We start from the raw sequence: 24,500 nt of genomic DNA, 5'->3' as shown, positions 1-24,500 counted from the left end.
CATTGAGGTCAATTGTCACAGGACATTCAACATCTGAAGTCAATATGTCAGCCAACATTGATTTGCTCCCTGTTTTCAGACTAGCATTCATCTCTGCCAAAGCAACTGGCACTGGCAGAAGTTCATGCTTCAGAATGTTATCCAGATCAACAGTACATGCAGCAGCATATGATGTCACAAGACGCTGTAGAACATTTTGTCTGCTTTCATTACAGATCTCTTGTTCCTTTCAGTGCTATCCTATTCAATATCATAGAGGATTTCAAATGTAGAAGTGTTGTTCTTCCTAAGTGTCATATATGGATTGAGTTGTTGGTGTTCCTAGTTGTCCAGAAAACCTGTCTTTCACAAACCGATCTAGCTGCTGTTAGCCAAGTCCTCTGGCACCAAGTAAAGACTCTTGTGTTTTTTCACTGGCAAGATCTTTTGTAGCAATATTTTGAAAGACTGTTGGCTGTACATCACCTGCAAACACTTGGAAACGCTGAAATATAGAAGATAATGCTTTCTCATCTGCATTAGCAAAGGTAAGAGCAAAGCGCCTCTCCCTTTATACAAGGGATAGTTTCTCTGTTTGCAGCTTTAACATTGGGACTGAAAATTAGTTTCTTGGCTTCTACTGGACGAAATCGGCTGCAAATTTCAGAAGTAAATGCTTTGTACATCGAGGTAATATGTTCCAAATTTCAGCAACTCCTGTTTCCGCATTCTTGAGTTATATTAAGAAAACCCTCGAAATCACGTTGGTGTCTGTCCGTCCATCCGCCCGCCCGCCCGCCCAAAAAGTGTTGGCGCTCATATCTCAAAGGCTATAAATTGAAACGAGCTGAAACTTGGAATATACATCGGCCAATATAGTCAGGGCCCTTAGGGATATTTTGGGGCCGTTTGGTTCAAATTCTTCCAAAAGCACCAAATTTGGCCCAGATGTTGCCCATGCCATACTCTTTCGATTTTAGACGGGTGCCAAGACGGGCGCCCCCCGGGGGCCCCATATTGGCGAAATACTAAATGGCCGCCACCCGGATTAGAGGAAAATCAGTTAAATAACCAAAAGGGTTGGAATCATGTATGATACCACTTTTCAGGGGTTTTCGAGGTCGAGGAATCCAATTATGATGTTCTTTTGATGATTCGAGGTCAAGGTCAACCCTCAAGGTCATCTTAAAGGTCATTTTTGAGTCAAACATGTCGGTTTTTGAGTTTTTTGTCGAGATTTACACGAGGTTCACCATTTTATGTTTCTGGGTTGGGTAATCGAACTCTGACCTTATTTTTGACAATTAGAGGAAATATTTACATGTCTATTTCCTAATTTTCAGGCATATGCAGTTCATCAGTCTAATTACAAAGGTACGGATTTTGATGTTTTATGAACTGTATGCCATATCCTTGTGTTTAATTTTTTGTGCGATCATGATCCGGGTTCATGTATACATGATTGTATACATCATAAATATGACGTCATAGGTCATGTGACTTGGCGGCCATATTGGATTTTATGAAAACCTTAAAAATGGATCCCTGCCTTCATTTTTCGATCGATTCATTTTGAACTTTCACCACTTATAGTACGCCATGTGATTGGATGCATATCCTAATTATGACGTCATAGGTCAGGTGACATGGCGGGATGGACCGGTATGGTCCCCGGATCATACCGCCCTTGGCGCCCATCAAAAATCGAAAGAGTATGGCATGGGCAACATCTGCGCCAAATTTGATGCTTTTGGAAGAATTTGAACCAAAATATCCCTCATAGTCTAGTAGGAAGACTAGGTCCCCCTGCACCCCCCGGAGATATACTTCTAATCAGTGTTTCTAGATTGGAAAAAATGTGTAGAAAATGACTAGCTATGGCCCCAAGCTGAAAAAATGTCCCACATACCATTTGTATGCAAATTACTGCTGCCATTATCAAAAAAACGATTTTTGACATATCTCAGCCAATATTGCAGATAATTGAAAAATGAAGGTGTCTAGACCCATGTTTTGAAGGGCATAGATCATGATAGAACTATTCATAACATGATTACATGTGTCTATGGTATACTAGTATGCATATTAATGCTGTAATTACAAAATAATCAGTTTTACAAATGATAAGGATACGTTAATACTGCAGATAACTTAACATGGTACATAAGGGGTCTAAACCCAGGTATTTTCAAGGTTAAATGTCAACAAGATGCTCCTGAGTCTTGCATAGGGGCGGGACATTGGCAGTAACATTGGTACCACTCAACTTTTCTTCCCACCATTGACTTTGTATTGCGAGAGATTTTCACTTGCTTATTTAAAGGTTTCTCACCCAGCCCACGTAAAATCTACCAACTCCTGCTGTTAACTCCCAAACATATTTTTTTATGTTATCCAATCACAGTGCAGAAATGACAGACTAGAGATCCAAATTAGTGCTGCTATAGCTGCCATTTTACATTTCCATCCATGTAACATGCGCGCTCGCGCGCTCGTATCAATTGGTAATGTCGCGCGCTCGTATCAATTGGTAACGTTGATGTTATTGAATACCTCAGTTGAAAGTTCAGTCTTCCATTCCATCTGTGTGTTGTTCTTGGTATTCATCCTCCAATCTAGCCAGGTAAGATGCTAACTATAATGTTACTCACACTCTTGACTTCAGTTTCTGCATGAAATCATAAACAGGCAGAATAACAGCTGAGCCAGCTAGCACCATGTTAGCTAACGTTAAAGCTAGCCTCATCTATGTACAGTATGTTCCTAATGTCGGTGTAACTTAAACTTTTGTTAATGCCAAACATGAGACATATCTGTTGACTTCTGTATATGAATTGAACCAGAAAGAGGCACGACAGCTGAGCTAGCTACAGTAACTTAGCACAATGTTTCATTGGCCTAGATAGCTAACGTTAGTGTGGAAGAATTTAGATGTTTTAGCTATTAGCACTTTTGATGCCACTAAACATGGTTTAGTCAGCTAAAAAGTACCCTAGTGTAGAACATGACTCAGAACCTCTGTTACCTCACTGAAAACTCAGAGCCTCCTTTCACAGGCACTTTTAACATCATTCGTGATTTCTTATTTGTCATTTAACAGTGATGGTAGACATCGACAGCAAGCATGCCCAAAAGAAAACGGAGTGTAGAACCTGCAGCCCAAAGCTCTCCTCCTACATGCATCCTTCATGTACCATCCATGTCTGATCATGGGGATTTCACGCCCCTCCGTAAAATTAAAGGATCTGCTTCAGAAAAACTGCAACTGCTTCAAAAGATCCGGGATAGACGTCTCAACCAACCGCATGACTCCCCATGTCGTATGCAATCAGTATGTGATCAGATCCCGGCAACTCTTCCTGATGACCTAGAAAGAGTAGGATATCACAGCAAGTGTTATAAGCACTTTGTCCGCCACTTTCATCGTCTGGGAGATGATACAGAACCAGGGCCATCAACCTCATCATGGCATCACTCTCCTCGTAAACCAGGAGGTTCTGCTGAACCCATCTTCCCGCCAGAGTGTATATTTTGTGAGAAAGTTGAGACCAAAGATGCTCATCGCAATACTGAGAGGCCTACAACCTTCCCATCCTTTAAAAACAAAGAAAATGCTGGAGAAAATTGTAAACAGTGCTGGAGGAATCATGGTGCAGGAAAAATGGTGGGAGAGGACAAGACCCTCACATCCAAGTCCAAGGTTGATCTGGCTCGCCTTCCTCCATGCCAGTCTGCCCTGAAGCCGCACATCCAGCGTGTGAACCACCGCGTAGCATTGTACAAAAGAGCCGATCAACCTATCATCGAAAAGCCAAAACCTTATGAGGAGCAAGGATGGATAAGGACTGATGAAGGACTGTTGAAACCAATGTGGTCCAGTGGTCCCATCCTACCAACCTCACTGGTGGATCTTCTGAACACAGGAGAGCACGAAGAGGAGGAGGAAGAGGAAGGAGAAGAAGAGTTTGACTCTGACGATTTCGATGAAAATGATGATGACTGACTCAGTGTAGAATCACTAATGCTAATGATGTTTATCTAAAACAAGCAAGAGAAGAGTGGTCACATTGAGTGCTAAGACTATTTTGACAGTTGTAATATTTAGAAAAATAAAACTTTGTGTTAACGTCTGTGTAGACGGACCTTAATATGAGTCTATTATTTCGTAAAACTGTGATTATTTTGTAAATAAAGCACTAATTAGCATACTAGTATACCATAGACACATGTAATCATGTTATGAATAGTTCTATCATGATCTATGCCCTTCAAAACATGGGTCTAGACACCTTCATTTTTCAATTATCTGCAATATTGGCTGAGATATGTCAAAAATCGTTTTTTTGATAATGGCAGCAGTAATTTGCATAAAAATGGTATGTGGGACATTTTTTCAGCTTGGGGCCATAGCTAGTCATTTTCTACACATTTTTTCCAATCTAGAAACACTGATTAGAAGTATATCTCCGGGGGGTGCAGGGGGACCTAGTCTTCCTACTAGACTATCAGGGCCCTGAGTAATAGGTCTAGTTAATGGCTTTCAAAATAAATTCCACATAAGTGCTATAGTTTTTGCTTTAAAATAAATACACCTGTATATAAATATACCGTATATACAGACTTGGCATTTAATATGGAATTTTTTTTTTGTGGGGGTGAACTTACTTTTCAAGATGTCCTAGAACCAAAAGTTCATTGGAATTATGTTGAAATTATTCTAGATTTTGTTAATGTGACCTTTAAAAGAAACAAAAACCATATTTGACATTTCGAAACAAATAAATTGATCCTTGAAAGTGATGTAAACTGATATCGAACTCAACTCATGGACAGTACTGTGTTAAACTTCTGTACGTTTTCCAGAAGTATCTCTTTATTTTGCACATTAGCCAAAAATGTTTTTAACAAAAACAAAAGTTCAATTACGACTGGGATTACGGACAGTAAAATTACAGTTCAGTACTTTGTGTAACCCCCACGAGCATTCAGGAGAGCACGTACACGTTGAGGCATGCTGTTCACGAGATTTGCCAAGGTTTGGACAGGAATTGCCTGCCATGCAGTGACAATAGCCTGCTGCAATTCACGCACAGAGGTCGGCTGCTGGTCCAAGTGGTCGATTTGACACGTTAATTCTGCCCACAAGTTCTCTATCGGATTCATATCCGGGGACATGGCAAGCCACTCCATATGCTCTACACCACGGTCAGCAAGAAAGTGTTGGATCATGCGAGCACGATGAGGCCGTGCATTGTCATCTTGGAAGACAAAGTTTCCTCGAAAGGCTGCACGAGCAAATGGAAGCAATGTTTCTTCCAGAATGGCCCTGTACTTGAACTGGTTCAGATTTCCATTCAAAACAACCATGTCAGTTTTGCCCCCTGCATGAAAAGCAGCCCAAACGGTCACCCCACCACCTCCAGCTTGGACTCTTGGCACTATACAATCTTTGTTGTAGGCTTCATGCACTTGTCTGCGCACTCGGACGCGGCCATCTTGACGATAGACCAGAAATCTAGACTCGTCACTGAAGATCACGTGATTCCAGTGTCCTGGCTGCCATTGACGGTGCTCTCTGGCCCACTGCAATCGGCGCTGGCGGTGTTGTCTGGTCAGGCGTGGCTTTCTCAGGGGACGCCTGGCACGATAGCCTGCTTGAACCAGTCGTTGGTTGACTAGCCTTCTGGATACAGGCACATTTGTCAGTTGCTGCCACTCAGCCCTAAGCCGATTAGCTGACTTGGTACGGCCATTGCGGACTAACCGGTGCAGCTGGCGATCATCCCTCCTTGTGGTTCTGCGGGGATGTCCTGGCCTCGGTATTGGAGTAGGGACACCCCTCTGAGCATTTCGTTTCAGGATCTTTGACACCTGACCTTGAGTGATGCCATACTGCCGAGCAATAGCACGGTCTTTCATGCCGTAATTTCGTAAAGCCACCACTCCATGACAAACAGCATTGTCGAGTTGACGGACCATCTCCAGAGGAAGCGGCAATAACTTTGGAGACGTGCAGCAGTTGTTTTCCACTAATACAGAACGCAACAACCCTTGTATACCTGACTGTGAAGCCAATCGTCAAATGCACCTGTCCGTACATTTTGCCACGCCACCTGTGATATAATCCAGTTGTTGACTTCTTGCTGCGACAGACAATCAGTGACATGGTTCTTTTAACAAATAAATCACCAAAGTGTAAAAGAAACTCACCAGATTGATATACTGAGTTAAGAAAGTAACCCCAAGTCAAGAAAAAAAAAATATTCCATTTTAAATGCCAAGTCTGTGTGTATATATATATATATATATATATATATATATATATATATATATATATAGACAGCTTTTGCTTGATGAAAGATGCTTGCCCCTCACCGAATAACTGTCGGAAGCCTGTACCAATATGGGTCACAATAACTAAAACAAAATGATCCAGTGATTATAAAATTGCCTTGAGTTCTCATGGTTTTGCTCAATCTTCATTTAATAATAAAAGAGAGTGTGTATGTGTGTCATCAGTCAGTCAATCAGTCAGTGGTTCTCCTCCATAACTCCAAAACCATGAAACCTTGTGGCCCAAAACTTTACAAGCATACTAAGGGAACTCCAAGTGAGTGAATGAATGAAAACTGGATGCTTGGGTAAATTTAAACATCCCTTTTGAAGACAATTAACTGGCTCATTAAATTAAAACAAAAACAGGCTTTATCCTTGGTCTGCAGCACATTCACCTCACAGTGGTCTTTATCCGCCACCTTGTTTCAGCTCCAAAAATGCCTTGCCTTGGAGCAGGTTGTACTGGTTTCTGTACGATAAAGTGCTCATCATCGAATACCTCATCTTAATAACTACGAATTGTTAATCGCGTGTCAAGCCAGCCGTTCCTTATCAATCGTTTCATTGGAGTGCTTGCTTGAGTGCTTAAGCTGCTTAGCAAGTGCTCTACAAGCTGCTTGGTAATGGAACACAACCTGGTTTCACCATTCTCTTACCTTTCCATTATCTGTATTTGTGTGTTTGCTCAAATATTTGAAATGACTTTGTTACTCAACTTTGAGTGATGTTCTTTGATGTTTATTCATTGGCACCTTTTTGTGCGATCTGCTTTCATGTGGGATGTTGTTTCATTTCATTAGGAGCTTGGAGTGATAGATGACGTTGTGGGGCTCAACTTTGTGTGCTATTCTTTGATATTCATTCATTTTCACCTTTTTGTGTGATCGGCTTTCATTTAAGATGTTATTTCATTTCATAAGGAGCTTGGAGCAATGCTATTTTCCCTGTAAAAGGGAATGAGATGTTGTTTGTTTGGCCTTTTCTTTTAAAACTTTTATACAGTAATTTTCTCACAATTCATAACCTATAAACACATGAGCCACCTGTCACATGGAAGGGGTGGGAATCCAGAGGTGTGGGGTGGGGTGGGAGGGGGCAGGGGAAGGGGTAGGAGGAGGTTGGGGGTAGGGAGGGGAAGGGGAGGGGTGGGAGTCTGGGTGAGGGAGGTGGATGGATGGGATTAGGGAGGTGATGGGGTGGGATGGGAAGGGTTGGTGTGGGAGTCTGGGGAGCAGGGGAGGGAGAGGGTGGGAAGAAGACATGGGAGGATGGAAAGGATGGGGTGGGATGAGGGAGGGGAAAGCGTGGGAGGAGGGATCGGCATTTCTCGACAATCTCGAGTACCTTTGCTAGTAACCAATAAAAGGCACAGTCAATACTCTGCATGCCAATTCCTATTGGGTTCACAACTTTGATACGACCAAAGCTGGTATGAGCGCATGGAAGTTATGAACTCATAACATATCAGTGACAATGAAACCAAAGCAAAACTTGATTTACCTTCATCAAACATGTAATGCCAACTCCAAAAAGGAGTAAAATAAGTATTGCCAAAAGGAGCAAAACCAACATTTCTGGGGTTTTTTGGAAAGGTTTCTATCTTTTGAGCAAAGGACCATGAAGAACGTGAGGGGCAAGGTGCTTGCTAAACATTGCTAAGTTACGATCCGTATAGTCATGCTTCAAATGGGTTTATGTACTTATATTTTTGATGTGCTTGTTGTACAGTCAGCGGATTCCTCCCCCATATTGTACCCACTGTGGATAAATAAGCTGAGCTACATGTGATGGATTATTTCAAACCAGATCATTTTGACAGGTACAAAGTACAAGCCAGGAAACGACGATGGTTCACGAGCGAGCGGTATTCAATGACAAAGGACGGACTATAACCGAAACTGGCCAGGACAGGCCAGGCACGGAAATGTCAAAACGAAGGTTACTGACCTTGAAATGAGATGAAAATAATGTATAATCAGTTATGGGGTTGGTTAGCTACACAATACAGAAAATTCGGTTCGATTCCGACAACTTTGAAACTTTGACCTTTGTGACCTTCAAAGGTCAAAGGTCGAAGATTCTGAAATTTGTTGACAAACTTGTATTTCATGATGTATGTGATAATATAAGATCATGTACGACATTTTACCCTATCAGGAAGCGAACAATGTAATAAAACCATTTGGCTTATGCTGTGTATTTGGTGATGGCTTATGCTGTGTATTTGGTGATGGCTTATGCTGTGTATGCTTGCACCAAAGTTGAGATGATGTCGTGCATCTTATGTTTTAGAACAAACATCCTCAGAAGGAGCTTTCCAATTAGATGCATTTCCATTATCAATAAAAAAAACATTTACATTTAATCTTTAGATTAAATTTCATCTTGTCTACATATTCTCTCAGAAGCTTTCCACAAACTATTCATTTCTAAAATTCATACAAAAAGAATGTACATTTAAATGATCAAAGTTCTTGGATTTCTATTTCATGAGTTGCCATGTCAAGTGGGCTGGGAGGATGGCCGAGTGGTACGCACACTCGCCTCTAAGTTGTCTAGCTGGGGTTTGAATCCCGACCCAGCTGTAAACCGTCAGTTCAGTGTTTCACAGGCAGGGTGAATCATCAATGTGTGTGACGTCCCTCAGATGGACGTTAAACTGGGTGTCCTTCGCGAAAAGTAGGCGAGCCGGCACCCTGGACAAATGAGAAATTCCTGCCCTAACTTGCAGGGGGCATTGCATCAGCAGCACAAGGAATGGTGCCTCCTCCCAGAAATAAGATGGGAAGTCATGTTGCCACCCAAAACGTTTCAAGAAAAGCACGAATGAATAGATATGAAAACCTTATGTACATGACAACACAAATTAAGACTGAGGCATCTCGGTCCACATGTAACATGAAGTAAGCCTACTGTATATAAAGTTATGTTAAATTAGGGGAGAATGACTCTCATACTGTAACTGAAGATAGTCATGGTGTAATAACCTGCCTTTGACCATTGACAAAAGTTGAGTTTTTTGTCCCCCGTCGCACCGCGGAGCGAAAGGGGGACTATGGTTTTCCCCTCCGTGCGTGCGTGCGTGCGTAAGTGAAGGGCCGAATTCTAATCTGGTGTGTGGGTGTATCTAGGCATAAGGAAGAACGCTATTAAAAATTGGGTCTCCACGTCAAAATCCAAGATGGCCACCACCATATATGTCTGAACCTTGTGAGCGAAATATCTTGAAAAATAAACGAACTACTAACTTCTAATCTGGTGTGTGGGTGTGTCTCCAACCCACTCGCAAATATTATCGACTCTTCCATGTTTTCTGCGTCTTCCACTTTGTCAACTCACATCACTTCACCGACGGGGGACCGAGGCGTAACGCTTGTTCCTGTTGTTGCATCATCCAGTTTTGGAGCGCGTAAATGTTATACAGTATTGCAAAATAATACCCATGTCTTCTTAACTTCATTTTTGTCAGTTGGTAAATGTATACAACTGCAACACTGACATCGTGAAATATTGGGATTCTGTAAATAAACTGTCTGTGTTCACAAAATTGCTTTAAGATGCAGCTTCATGTTGGCATTTATTGTGTGACGTCACCAAGTTGGCTAACTACATTGTGGTATGATGACAGCACATCACTCCATCAGCTATCGACATGTTTGCCAATCGGCTGTGTCAGCAGAAGCCATGAATAAATGGCCGTTTTGTCTACTTACAGATATCCTGTGTTGTCCAATCCTTAAACAGGCAATCCCAGGCCAAGAATTGGTAACACACATCCCCCAAATACCAAAGGGCAGGAGGTGTAGCAAGTCGGATGGTGTGCAATGACAAAACTGCGCTGCCACAAACTATGCAACAAGAAGCGGTTTATATTTTAAACCCGCCACTTATTGCAATATTGTTTAAAACATCAATTAAAAACAAAAACATAAACGAATAGCATAACTTTAAAAAAGCATTAACTCACAAAAACATGGACTATCAAGTTCACATATATGATGACCAAGTGATGGAATAACCAAGTAGACGAAACTGTAATTTAAACAAGGATTAAGGGGTGATTAGAGAGGGTAGCTGAAATAGAGAATTGATAAGCTAAGGGTTAACTCAGAAAGGAGAGGAGGTGGGATAAACAGGCTGGGGTGTGGGAAAATAAGAGATGGGTGGAAGATTGGGTGTGAGTAAGAGGGAAGTCAGAAGTGGTCATGGAAGAGTGTGAAAATGGAGAGGGTGTGTGAATGAAGGGGGAGGTAGGGGTAAAACAGTGTGGGCAAATTTGGTGGGGACAGAGGGGGTATGTGTGTCATGGAATCTGGAATTTCCATCAAGATGCATAGGCCGTAGCATGTCCAAACCTTAAAGTAACAATAATCCCCAATAATACATTAAGTTTAACAATTGCAATACTGTACACAAAACAACTTTAAATGCCATTAATGAGCAATCATGTCTTTTTGTCGATATTGTTTTCCAGTAAGTTAATTCCTCATCCATTTATACATGACAGGGTCATGCACTTGCGGAAGATCGCAGTCTCCCCCTTAAGTGATGTGCTTGTTTCCCGCATAAGCCATGCTCCTCACATACTCCTAGCCTTCTTTGGGTTTGCACCCAAAATGCTGAAGCTGTCCCTTAAAAGAATATGAATGACTATCAATCGATGTTTGGTGATGGCAAACCTTTCTCGGAGGTTGCATTCAAAGGCCTTTTGTGGCTCCCTGACACGGGAACCTGAGGTCCTTCCCATCTCTCCCACATATTCAGGTCCACAGCCACAGGGAACCATGCCCACCACAACCCCAAGTCATTTTGAGGCACCTTGTCTTTGACTTGGTCTGATGGTGGCGAAAGGCTGAAAATTCACACTCTCCTGACATTCTCAACACCCTGTTGTACACCGCTTCTTTCCTATGCCATCTCCAGGCATTGCATAACGTCATATCCGGGCACCGAAGGGGGCCCGGAAATGACACACGCTGAAAGGGAGTACTCAGTTTTCACTCCGGTTGTTTGTTTATTTGATTGTTTGTTTGATTGTTTGTTTGTTTGTTCGTCCGGGCAATATCTCAGCCATCTTTTGAGCTAGGAAGCTAAAAATTGGCACAATAGTGAGCAAGTACTTTGGCAAAAACAGTATTTTTTGTTTTTTGATTAATCAACTAACTGATTCGTTATTTAATTATTATCGATTAATTAAGGACCTATTTATTTCCTTTCTCTTCTGGGCAATATCTCAGGCACCTTTTGAGCTAGAAAGCTGATATTTGGTCATGACAATGATCAAGTGATTTGGCTGTAAAGGGTATTTTTGATTTATTGATTAATCAAATAATCGATTAATTATTTATTTATTCGATTAAAGACTTAATTGATTAATTTTTTTAAAGTTACAGATTCCGATGAAACGGTGGTGGTTTCGGTGTTCCATTAGCCAATTGATTAATTATTTCATTATTTTATGATTATTATTTATTTATTTTCATTATGAATCATATATTTATTTTCTTTCTCTTCTGGGCAATATCTCAGGCACCTTTTGAGCTAGGAAGCTAATATTTGGACACGACAGTGACTAAGTGATGTGGCTAAAAAGGATATTTTTGATTTATTGATGAATCAATTAATCGATTAATTATTTATTGATTAATCAATTAATTATTTAATTTTTTCGATTCATGACTTATTTCATTATTTTCAAAAAGTTACAGCTTCGAATGAAGCACTGGTAGTTTAGGTATGCTATTAGCCAATTAATTAAGAAAATATTTTATGATAATCATTTATTGATTTTAATTATGCAATTAACCAATCAATTATTGGACACCTCTCTCACCCAATATAGTATGGCAGATAAATGCAGGAATTGTGCCTTTGATGATACAAGCATGGCATTTGGCACACAGTCAGAGTATGTCCTAAGAAAGATATTTGGCTATAGGGCCATCGCAGATTTGTCCTTTTTAAAGAAATGGCCGCCATTGTTGTCACAGGACAAATCTGCGATGGCCCTATAGCCAAATATCTTCCTTAGGGCATACTCTAACTGTGTGCCAACTCTCGTGCTTGTATCATCAGTCACAATTCTCCCAAATATTTCACCTATCTGACGTACTAATACAGTCTCTATGAGCTGCACGGCGGTATTGCCTGGCGCCTAAGGTGCCCCGGCAATGCCGCGTGGAGGATGTTATTTATTTATTTATTTGGCATGGAGGCGGTGTACTTTGAATGTATCTGTACTTGTTTTCAATTTATTTATATATATATATATATATATATATATATATATATATATATATATATATATATATATATATGTATGTAGTCGAGGCTCGTGGAAGATCTAGTACAATGAACGGATCATGAGGTAATAGGACAAAAGGAACAGTATAGAGAGGGGAGGAAATATCAACAGCAAAGTTGAAGGCCAAGATAAAGGGAGACTTGGACGTACAATGGGTGTGGAGAGGAATTTGGGGTGGGGGGGGGGGGGGGGGGCAGAAAGGACAAGTTGGATATAGAAGGAAACTGTATCCATCTTGTTCTTTCATCGGCAGCAATGATGTGATGAAAGTTAAGACAACAAATTATTTAATTTAAAGTTAAGACCAAAAAAATGTAAGACCAAAAAAAAGTGTTGAAAAATTAAGACCAAAAAATCCTTTCTTTTTAAGTTTTAATGTTAAGACCAAAAATTATTGATGATGAAAGTTAAGACCAAAAAATCGTTTCATTGCTCCTGTGCAGTGACCTTATTCCTCAGGGCTGAAAATACCACGTTAAAGTTGCATGCTCCCCTACATCACCAATCCGCCTCCCCCTCCCTCCTCCGTCCTCCCAAACCTGATAAGACAGAATATCTAACCTTTGATTTTGCTGTCAAATCTCGTGTAACCAATCCATCCCACTCTTACCCGCTCGTACCTATTGCCAACTGGACTTTGTGTCTTTCTCACACGAGAAGGTAGAGACATTTCTGTCCAGCCTAAACTCTGCTTCAGTGACTGGCCCAGATGGCATCAGTGGCCACGTTCTTAAATCGTACCTGACCATTCTTGCTTCCTCTGTGTCTGCACTATTCAGTATGTCCTTCTCCTTAGGTCACTTCCCATCAGCCTGTAAGTCAGCAAACATCACTCCCATCGTCAATGATGGTTGAAATGCAGATCATGTCAACAACAAACCAGTGAGCTTAATTCCAATTACAAACAAAGTCATGGGATACATCATTGCTGCTGATGTCAAGTCTTTCCTGTTTTCATGCAGCCTGATCTCTAACCATCTGTTTGGATTCAGTCGCAGTCATTCAACTCTGGACATGCTGCTGCTCTTCTCTTAGCAATGGTCGGAGGGCATAAATCTCAATGAAGAGGTCAAGACCATCTGCTTTGACATATCTTGGGCATTTGACACAGTCTGGCATCCTGACATACTTGACAAGCTATCTGCATTTGGTATTTAAGGCCACCTTCATTCTTGGATTTCTGACTTCATCAGTCAATGTGTTACTGTCAATGGAGCCCTCTTCTCCCCTCTCTCTTTGCCCATAGTTCAATAGAGAACTGCTACCCCCTAAGGGCAAGGGATATACTGGGTAGTTTGCCATTGCCTTCCCAGCAGTAGTTGGGGAAGGAATTAGGAATTTGTTCAGGGTGCTGGCGATAGTTTGACTACTCTTCACGAAGGACATCATGGGATCTTTAATGTTCACCAACTAATGCTGGCAGATTGGACACCCAGGGACTGTCAATGGATGGCATACACATTGACCTGACAGACGGCACACCCACTGATGAATCACCCTGCCGGTGAAACACAAGGAAGACAGTTTGTATCAGGGCAGATACAGTGCCTTCAGAAAGTATTCACACCCCTTGACATCTTCACATTTTGTTGTGTAACAGAATGTATTGAAAACGGTTTAAATTGAGATTATTTTTTGTCACTGATCTACACATAATACCCCATAATGTCAAAGTGGAATTTTTTTAATATACATTTTTACAAAATAATAAAAAATGAAATACACAAATATCAAATTTACATAAGTAGTGAACCCCTTGAGTCAATACTTCGTAGAAGCACCTTTGGCAGTGATTACAGCTTCGAGTCTTCTTGGGTATGTCTGTGTCAGCTTTGCACATCTGGATTTGGGGAGTTTCTCCCATTCCTCTTTGCAGATTTGCTCAAGCTCTGTCAAGTTGGATGGAGAGCGTCGGTGAACAGAAATCTTCAAGTCTTTCCACGGATATATCAATGGGATTCAAGTCTGGGCTTTGGCTGTGCCACTCAAGGACTTTCACGTTCTTGTTCTAAAGCCATTCCAGTGTTGCATTGGCTGTATGCCTGGGGTCATTATAATCATTTTATACCCTTCCCCAGATCTATGCCTCCTCACACTTGGTACCTCGGAGTTCTACGTCCAGTTCCTTGGACTTCATGGTAGAGTTTCTGCTCTGACATGCACTGTCAGCTGTGGGACCTTGTATAGAAAGCTGTGTTTCATTATAAATCATGTTCAATCAATTGACTGGTCACAGATGGACTCCAATCAAGTTGTAGAGACATATCATGGATGATCAAAAGAAGTTGGATGCAATTGAGCTCAATTTGGAGTGTCATAGCAAAGGAGTACTTATTAACTCGAGACATTTCAGCTTTTCATTTGTAATAATTCAAAAAACAAAAACAAATTCCACTTTGACATTATGGGGTATTATGACGTGTAGATCAGTGATGAAACAATCTCAATTTGATTAATTTTAAATTAAGGCTGTAACAAAACAAAATGTGAAAAACGTCAAGGGGTGTGAATACTTTCTGAATGCACTGTATATGAACTCAGGCGAGATAGCTCAGAGGCAAGTGTGCATACTTCTCGGCCATCCTGCCAGCCTTGTGCTGAATATCCTTGTATGTTATATGAAATTAAGGGAGTAAAAAGAAAGAACATGTAACGATGAAATTACAATCAATTGAAGGGGTGAGGTTGGGGGCGAGGGTACAAACTCAACACTCAGTCCCTGGCAACATTAATTATGGTAGTTATTACAAGACTGACCTGAATATGCAGAACAAGATAGATATATATATATATACACACACATATGTTGGGGCAGAACGTAAATTGACCTCCTTATTGACACTCTAAATCTTGCCTCTGCTAAAGCCTAAATAAATAATCGTGAGATGCATCAGTGTATTCATATACATTTATATGTAAGATGAGAATATTCACAAACCTGTTGATAAAAAGTTCACTGTTGATGAGGGAAAAATCAGTGAAACAGTAATCATGTACTGGATGCTGGGTCACATGCCAAAATCTCCATCCAGAATGACATATTTGCGATCTTCTTCCTGGAGCTCAAACTATAAATTTGTCTGAAAAACAAGGGATACAGACGAATGGGGTAAAACGATACAGTTAATTAGGGAACACACTTTGGGTTGACATGTTAATGCAGGCTGTTTAATATTGCTGCCAAAAGACCATAAGGTCATTAAGGAGTGATGGAGACATGAACCACGACCTCATTTCATCTCAATTGATTCATTCACATTGTATGCTCAATATGTGCTGCTGTTAATTCTTTATATGTCCTTCCTTATCCAATGAAACTGGGATACTCTTTGATTGAATATTGTCAATAATCTTAAAGAAAAATTGCAAATAAGTTCATTTTCATTCACAAATTCTGTTTGATCACCAGTGGGATTATAAATGCGAATGGAAAATACTATTTTTCAAATTAACATTGAGAAACGAGAAGAAAAAGACGTAAAATGTCATAGCCTCCATGGTTTTAGTAATTTTTCAGTACAGAGTTAAAGGCTGTCAGTTGGCCATCTTTGGTTGGATTACAAAACAAAATCTTCTGCATATGTATACACTCATTTATTATCTGTTTGCAAAGTTTGAACAATATCGGTAAATGCATGTACAAGAAATTGTTGGAGACACGTTTAAGGAACAAAATGGCAGCCAGTTGGCCATCTTGGATCTGATCTCGAAGAAAAATGACGTGCATATGTAATTCATCATTCGTTATCTGTGTGCAAAGTTTGAACAACAATGGTAAATGCATGTCCAAGAAATGGTTGAGGACGTGTTCAACATCGGGTTTTTTACAACTAAAATGGCCGCCAGTCGGTCATCTTTGGTCGCCTCAAGAAACAAAATGATGCGCATATGTATACCATCATGTATTGTCTTTGTGCCAAGTATGAACAAAATCGGTCCATACATGTCCAAGATATGGTTGTGGACGCATGGACGCACGGACGGACGGATGGACAGACGACACCCAATCCATAAGCCTGTTTCACACCAAGTCCAATGGGGGATAATAAACCTCTTTTGACCAATATAGTTGGTGATAATGCACACTTCTATTTAGGACAAAGGAAACTTGCATATATACAGAGTACACCTCAAGTTAAGGCAAAAACATCATGGAGAGATAGATATAAACAAGCTGGCAGAAAATACAAAAACAAGCGTATGTCATTTAACACACGTGGGAGATATACAGCATGTCCACAAATTACCGTTCCAAATTCAAACCATAAAAAACAATGAAATGGCATATCTACAATGATTCGGTTTTCTGCGTGTGAAATAACATTTCTCAAAGTTTTATTTCCTTTTATTCTTTTCCATGAGTCTCCTGTGACAAATGACGTCACATTTACTGTAAATGGCATCCCCACAATAAAAAGTGCAGTGTTGCCTGGTTTATTAGAGACTAAATCAGCTGCACTGGTTCAACAACGCTTCAGGGTGACCTATGAAAGGCAACCACCATCGAATTTTTGTGAGTGGCAAAAATTTGTGAGTGGCAGAAAACTTTACAGAGACTGGCAGCAGAAAAAAACATGCAGGGGAAGGGGCAGGCTGGCCAAGCACAAATGGTGAGAATGTTGAACATAACCGTGAGTCATTCAAATGCAGTCCCCATAAGTACCGAAAATGATTTTTACAAATCTTGCGAATAAAACATTGATTATGTTCTTTTACAAGCAGCAAATGTCAGCGTTGTATCCCGTTTCATTATTTTTTAATACCCATGCTTCCTGGATATGACGGCGGTTTACATCACGAAAGCTTCACAGTGCGACCCAGCAAGGCAAATAAAATAATGGTTATAGTCTGTCACAATTTTTTTGTCAGGTCCACAGTGCGTCTCCGAAAAAAAAAAAATCACCATGTGTAATGTTAACATGTTTTGCATTCAACAGCACAAAGTCTCCACAGTGTTGGCCAGCAAGGCCAAATATGATTACAGTATGTCCAAAAAGCATTTTTCATCTGCAGAGTATGTTCTAGAAAACATTACTTTGTGGAAAATTATATTTTTGTTGCATTTTACAGCACAAATACATCAATGTATGGTTCAACAAGGCCAAATATGGTTACAGTATGTCGCAATTTTTTCTAATGTACACTGTGTTCCAGAAGAAAGTATTACTTTGATGAAATACTCCCACTTTAAATGGTTCACATGAAACTCATGCCGAATAGGCAGAGCCCATACAACTGTTTAGATAGGAGAATACATATATATATATTAGAGCCAAGGGGGTACTTACTTTTTCCACATGTGAAATTTGCATTTATGTTTATTTAAATTATACAATGGACTACAAAATGTAAATGTTTCATGATATTTGTTGTATTATATCACCTTTATCTATCAATATTGTTGAAATGAAGATCCAATAGCTGTATGTTGAAATATGTTGAAAAAGTCAAAACTTTACATGGGGTGTACTTACTTTTTCAGGTGACTATATATATATATATATATATATATACAGTGCATTCAGAAAGTATTCAGACCCCTTCACTTTTTTCACATTTTGTTATGTTGCAGCCTCATGCTGAAATCGTTTAAATTCATTTTTTCCCTCATCAATCTACACTCAATACCCCATAATGACAAAGACAAAAAACAGAATTTTAGAAAGTTTTGCAAATTTATTAAAAAGAAAAAAATGAAATATCACATTGACATAAGTATTCATATCCTTTGATATGACACTTGAAATTTAGCTCAGGTGCCTCCCATTTCTCTTGATCATCTTTGAGATGTTTCCACACCTCAATTGGAGTCCACCTGTGCTAAATTCAATTCATTCGACATGATTTAGAAAGGCACACACCTGTCTATATAAGGTCTCACAGCTGACAATGCATATCAAAGAAAAAAACCAAGCCATGAGGTCGAAGGAACTGCCTGCAGAGCTCAGCGACATGATTTTGTCGAGGCACAGATCTGGAGAGGCCTACAAAAAAAATCTCTGCTGCATTGAAGGTTCCCAAGAACACAGTGGCCTCCATAATTCTTAAATGGAAGAAGTTTGGAACAACCAGGACTCTTCCTAGAGCTGGCCGCCCGGCCAAACTGAGCAATCGGGGGAGAAGGGCTTTGGTAATAGAGGTGACCAAGAACCCGATGGTCACTGCCTGAGCTCCAGAGATCCTGTGTAGAGATGGGAGAAACTTCCAGAAAGACAACCATCACTGCAACACTCCACCGATTTGGGCTTTATGGCAGAGTGGCCAGACGGAAGCCAAACAGTTCAATCTTGGTTTCATCAGACCATAGAATCTTGTTTCTCACAGTCTGAGAGTCCTTTACGCGCTTTTTTGCAAACTCCAAGCGGGCTTTCATGTGTCTTTCACTGAGGAGAGGCTCCCGTCTGGCCACTCTGGCTACCCTGCTCATATATCTATGATTCTATGTATATATCTATGTATGTATGTATATATATATATATATATATATATATATATATATATATATATATATATATATATATATATATATATATATATATATATATATATATATATATAGTTATATATATATAGTTATATAAAGCAGTAAAGTATGTTTGTTTGTTTGTTTGTTTGTCCTCTTATAACTCGAGAACTACTCATCGCAGAGCAAAACCAAAGGCATATTCGGAATCAGTGGTCTCAGAGCAACTACAGCACACCTTAAAATTTAAAAAACTTCGCGTTTTAAAATTATGATGTCATCAGCGTATTTCGGAACGTTAATTTTTCAACTTCATATTCGGAATCAGTACGTCCCAGAGAAACTTCGTAACGTTAATTTTTCAACTTCATCCGATTGACATGGGACCAACCGCATGTGACAGAGAGTGAAACATTTATTTGACGACAATGACTTCCGAATTCCGGGTTCGGAATGCGGGACCAATGCCATTTGACAGGGAATAAAAAATAAATGCGACATTCAATTGACGACAATGACTTCCGACTTGACTCCCCCCTTCCCCTCCCCTCCCCTCCCCCCTCCCCTCCCCCTCCCCATCCCCCCCTCTTCTCCCCTCCCCCTCTTCTCCCCTCTCCCCCTCCCCCTCCCCCCCTCTTCTCCCCTCCCCCTCTTCTCCCCTCTCCCCCTCCCCTCCCCCCTCCCCTCCCCCGCCAGGCAATGCCGGGTACTTCTGCTAGTATATATATATATATATATATATATATATATATATATATATATGTATATATATATATATATATATATATATATATATATATATATATATATATATATATATATATATATAATATATATATATACATATATATATATATATATACATATATATATATATAATATATATATATACATATATATAATATACGTATATATATACATATATATATATATATATATATATATATATATATATATATATATATATATATATATATATATATATATATATATATATATATATATGATATCCAATGATATTCATATAATATAACACACACACAGACACACACAAACACACACGTACACACGCCTGTAAAATACATGCAGAACAGGACATCAGTGTGTTGTATTAATAAATTTACAAACACGTTATAAACAACTAACAAATAAACAGTACATGACATTTAAACACTAAAGAACACCATTGTAAGGCAAACTTTCAGACAGCAATGCCAATCAAATTCAAAACGATCTTATTCAACCTCAGCATTTTCATTGTTAACCTGTCCTGTAAGGCTCGTTTCTGGATTGGCACTAGCACATGGTAGAGTTTTGACAAACAGCAACTCACAATGCGACTTACAATGAACAGTCATGAGGTGCTCAGTGTTTAGATCACCAAGCAAAATAAACCACCCCTTGTTCACTGCAATGACAGGCTCTTTTATTAGTGCCCTTTTAACAAACAGCTTAATTAAAGGATGAGAAATTCACACCACCCACATTATGCTCAATCTGAAAGCCTAAATGATGAGGCTTCTATCATGATAAGAAGCACCCCAGTATGACATTACAACATGCTCCGCATCCAGTTCATTTCACATTTGAGATAAAATTAAAAGGCTTTCACTTTAATCATCCTTATCTTATTCTTTCTGGCAAGTTAAATTATTCCTATCTTCATTAATTAAATGATTTGTAACCACTCTATAAATGTCATAATTTGTCATTACCAGCAGGACAATTATATATATATATATATATATATATATATATATGACGATATATATATATATATGAGACAAGCTGAGACGTGCTGCAGTTAGTCCACATTGCAATATATACATAATTATATATATATATATATATATATATATATATATATATATATATATATATATATATATATATATATAATATATATATATATACATACATACATACATACATACATACATACATACATATATACATATACATATATATATATATATATATATATATATATATATACAGTCATCCCTCGCTATATCGCGGTTCACTTTTCGCGGCTTCGGTACATCGCGGGTTTTTCTCGCTAGTATATGTAAATTTATATCGCGGATTTTTCGCTATATCGCGGGATTTTGCGGTATAAATGTATTTTTATATACTATTATTTTAAATATTTTTGTGGTAAAATAAGCATTTTCTAGCCTAAAAAATTAAAAAACGTAAAGAAATAAGAAAAATACAGTAATTAAAACATATTACAAGAAATAAAATACTGTACATAGTGTACAGTAGAAGGGTAGACAAAGAGTCGTGCGTATGGAAAACGCAGATGCGGCAGCTTCCACTTGCGCGAGTTACCCACGTAATGGGTAACTGTAATGCTCTTTCTGGCTGTGCTGTGCTTTCTTTCTGGCTCTTTCTACCTTCATCGTCATCAGTACTGCACAGCTAATTCATCATCATCTTCATCACGCAAGTTGTAGTATTGAAGAGCCGGGGCTCTTGCTTGATACGGACGAAATGACGGGCAAGACACAAACTCGTCCGAGAAGATATTTATTCTCAAAACCAACTCGGGAACACTGAAAAGCCCGTTTTAATATCGGGCTGCATTATAAAGCACAACCAGAAACCGAAAGCCACGCCTCTCAAGCGTGGCGTGCTTCGGTGGTCACGTGATCAACAGGTGTAGCTGATTATACCCGCAAAGCGCGGCACGCTTTAGCGGTCACGTGACCAGCCACTCTCGCGCCGGGGATCCCCGCCGGTGACGTCACCGGCTGGAGCAAGGAGATTCTGATGCTGGTCTTGCTTGGGGGACCCATGGGTAGCTACAGTATCTTCAATGGTGAGTACCCATTAGAATTTTATATGTTGTTAAAATTACGTATGTTTAAGAGTGTAAAAAGTGTTTAAGAGTATAGGAAGTGTTTATAAGAGTATGGGAAAGGTTAATAAGAGTGTGAGAAAGGTTAATAAGAGTGTGGGAAAGGTTAATAAGAATGTGGGGAGGGTAATAAAGCTTTAAAATATATATAAATAATAAAATAAAAATATGGTCGCTACTTCGCGGATTTTCGTCTATCGCGGGGGGTTCTGGAACGTAACCCCCGCGATAAACGAGGGATCACTGTATATATATATATATATATATATATATATATATATATATATATATATATATTGCGGATATGAGGATTGCATTTTTTTGATTGTGTTGTATTATATTGGAAATGGTGATGAACATTGTTGATATGGCCCCTCCTGCCTCCAGAGTTGTGTAAAGGTAAAAAGGGCGTCTCGGTAGTTAATTCCATGAAACACCACATTGAAGGACCCGATAAAACCCTTGTTCAGTAGCTTATATCTTATTATGTGTTTTAGGGTAAGGCCTTGTCTTCCATTAAAATAATACTCCATTGCACCGAATCAATTAAGAATAGCTCCCCTTCAATACTTCCATTTCCCAGCCAAACTCTCCATCTGCGGGTAAAGCAGTTCACAAGCGTGGGGTGCACGCCCTCTCATTTCGCTGCGATAGTGAATATGTGCTCCATGCTCTGTTTGAACAGGAGGGGCGGGGTCGCCAGGGAGAGGCAAGCCCAGGGCGCGCCACGAAGGGCGGGGCTGTTCAGCCCCATGCCCAAATAAGAAAACAAGCCCGTGGCTCGCCACGAGGGGCGTGCCGTCGGCACCATGCCCAAATAAGGAGACAAGCCCGTGGGATTACCATACAAGGTCACGAAACAGAGCACGGGGGGGGGGGGGGAGGGCGGTACCGAAACCGAAGAGGGCGTGTCAGACCCGCGCTGAAGGTTGGGAGAGAAGGGTGCGACGATCGCTGGGACAAGCTACACGAGAGATACGGCAGATGAGTCCAGGTGCGTAAGAGGGTCGGCAGTCCACCGGGAGAGAGTTCAGAGTCACACCGGAGTTGCATGAGAGATACGAAAAGCCTTTGACAAAGAGCCGCTTCAACCAGCCCCGTTTCAACCCGCCGAGTGACCCTGCCGGCGTGCGCTGTAAAGCCAAATACAAGGAGCTGCCGGCTCCTCGCTTCCCGCCCGGAGTGGACCTGCTCGCTGTGCCTTGTGATCCCACCTGCTCATCCCTCCAAACGATTCCTACCCTTCCATCCATTTGCGTACGTGAGTTTGTTCTGTTCGTGCTGTCCTGGGTAGTAAACTAAGTCAGTATAAGCTAGTAATTTGCACTGTGTTACCTGCTTTTTCATGTCCGCTGTAAATACCCGTGACTGCTCTTTTTGCTTATGTGTGTGTTAATAATAATAAACCCCGTTACTCTTCTGTACGTCTTCTTCTTCTTCCTCTTTGCATTCGTCGTCTTAGTCTTTTCCCCATTGAATATCTGTGGCGCGATACGGCCAACGTTTGGGTGAATCGGGTTTAGTCGGGGAACAACTGTTCGGTCGCGGAGCCTCCGCTCGGCAAACATACCATCCTTAATCGCGTACCGTAACAATATATATATATATATATATATATATATATATATATATATATATATATATATATATATATATATATATATATATATACATACATATATATATATACATACATATATATATATACGTATATATATATATATATATATATATATATATATATATATATATATATATATATATATATATATATATATATATATATATATATATATATATATATATATATATATACAGTATATATATATATATATATATATATATACAGTATATATATATATATATATATATATATATATATATATATATATATATATATATATATATATATATATATATATATATATATATATATATATATATATATAGTTGGGGTTTTGAGAACCCTGCACTTGTAAATTGTTGTAAATGTACCCCTTTGTAAATAATTCTTTTTGTAAATACCTCCAATTCTTGTAAAGGTCAAAGGTCGTCCCCTAGTTAGTCCACATTGCAACACGTAGCGAACCATAGGCCCTCTTCGTAGTTATTTCATTATTATGTGTTTCAGGTAAGGCTGTGTTTCCAATAGTTTGACTCTATGTTGCATTAATCAAATAAGATAGGTCCCTTTCGTTCTTTTCAAAAGCGGTGCGAGTGGTTTTCCATCCCCACAAGACGCCATTGCCATGTGCTCATCTCGGAGAAGAAGGGGGGAGGAGCCGCCGGATCACGGGCGTGGCACCAACTCGTCATCAAAGGTGGAGTCAGCCAGCCCGAACCAGCCAACCAGCACCGCGGTGAGCGACCCGGTAGGCGTGCCCTCGCAGCCCGCGGCCTGATCCGGCAACGGCCGATAAAAGGCAAGAGGAGGGACTGCTTATGGAGATGACCGAGGAGGAAGAACCAAGAGACACCAGCTGAGCTGAGACGTGCTGCAGTTGAAATGAGTCAGAGACGTGCTGCAGTAGAATTCAGAGAGAATTCAGATAAGC

At 39.8% G+C, this 24,500-nt stretch overlaps 1 protein-coding gene across 10 annotated transcripts in view; it reads right to left on the bottom strand.

Annotated features, from left to right (window-relative positions):
- The window catches only part of LOC137428864 (xylosyl- and glucuronyltransferase LARGE1), a 659,931-nt gene that overhangs the window by 271,917 nt on the left and 363,514 nt on the right, over positions 1–24,500 (bottom strand). For 7 of the 10 annotated variants that reach the window (XM_068118724.2, XM_068118687.2, XM_068118695.2 and 4 more), the window contains one exon: positions 15,558–15,699. The gene's annotated coding sequence lies outside the window, so the exon portion shown is untranslated. Of the gene's footprint in view, positions 1–13,360; positions 13,432–15,557; positions 15,784–24,500 lie in introns of all 10 variants that reach the window. The other 3 variants (XM_078777441.1, XM_078777429.1, XM_068118706.2) reach the window with 2 other exon arrangements.

Source organism: Myxine glutinosa, chromosome 1 (assembly GCF_964187855.1).
Source record: "Myxine glutinosa chromosome 1, kmMyxGlut1.1, whole genome shotgun sequence".
In the NCBI taxonomy this organism is placed as follows: domain Eukaryota; kingdom Metazoa; phylum Chordata; class Myxini; order Myxiniformes; family Myxinidae; genus Myxine; species Myxine glutinosa.
Note: the sequence above shows the minus strand (reverse complement) of the source record. Positions and strands in the feature narration are given on the sequence as shown.